At 45.9% G+C, this 1,112-nt stretch overlaps 1 protein-coding gene across 1 annotated transcript in view; it reads left to right on the forward strand.

Annotated features, from left to right (window-relative positions):
* The window catches only part of LOC118426759, an 11,560-nt gene that overhangs the window by 1,899 nt on the left and 8,549 nt on the right, over positions 1-1,112 (forward strand). The window lies entirely within an intron of this gene.

Consider the following 1,112-nt stretch of genomic DNA (forward strand, 5'->3'; position numbering starts at 1 on the left):
GGGTCGGGAGAGAGTTGCTGAGAATAGCAGAGGAAAAAGCGTGGATATGTGATGTGACGGGAGACCAGAGAAGACCTGAACTATGGACACTTGAACAGACCCATGAACTGACTTAATTAGATATTTGCCATCTGAGGAGACCACTTAAAGTAGCAAATTTTAACATATGATAAACTATCTGTTTTTATATTGTCAAACTGATGTGGGTTGATTTACGTATGGTGTTTCACTCGCCGAGGACGGCGAGTATTTAAACTGGGGGTGAGTGTAGGAAGGGTACAATTCTGCGTTACAAGCATATGTTACAAGTCCTAGAAAAGTACATTCTAAGTCGTACAACGGCAGTTTCCACGTCCCCGCTTGCGGACGGGCACGAGTGTTTGACGTCGAATAGCGACGTTTGCGCCCGTTCGCAGGTGGGGTATTCGAACGCGTTTGGAACGCGTTCGCACAATCAAATAAAAGTCAGTTGAGTTCAGGATTCAGAAGTGTCTGGACGCGTCGTCTTTTGTCTCTTGTCTTTCTGTGCTTTCGGCGTCTAAAACCCTCTGCAACAACCTGGTACTTCAGGGGAACATCGATACCATCAACGTTTCCTTACATGATCTCTCTGACGACCCTGTTTTTAAAAGCGGATATAGGTTACCCTTGGCGGATAAAGGTGAACTAGCGTTAGAGACACAAAAACTGTTTACGAGTCAGGGGCATTTACCTTTTGCATGCGCACTCAGAATCATGACCCTTCTTATTTGTTATGCAACTAAAATACAACAAGGTGTATTCCATATCACCCGAGGTACCAGCCCAACCGCGGGTTGGATAACTGGATCACCCGAACGCCGGAGGGTGATCCGACCCGCGGTAGGGGCTTACTAGTATGTCATACCCACCTGAGAAAACACATATTTAGATGCGAAATGCGCCAGAAGTTGAGAAAATTTGGTGCCCTTGAATAAACAGCAATGTTCCGACATCCGAATCAGGTATTCGAGTTTTTGCCCGCGCAGCACTGGCGTGCACAAAGTATGTTCGAAGTATTCAACGGAAGCCTGTGTGATAAAACTTCTAAGCCTTGTGTGGTACGGCTTTTTATGTCATACCTGTGACGAAAA

Source organism: Branchiostoma floridae, chromosome 11 (genome assembly GCF_000003815.2).
Source record: "Branchiostoma floridae strain S238N-H82 chromosome 11, Bfl_VNyyK, whole genome shotgun sequence".
Taxonomy (NCBI): Eukaryota; Metazoa; Chordata; class Leptocardii; order Amphioxiformes; family Branchiostomatidae; genus Branchiostoma; species Branchiostoma floridae.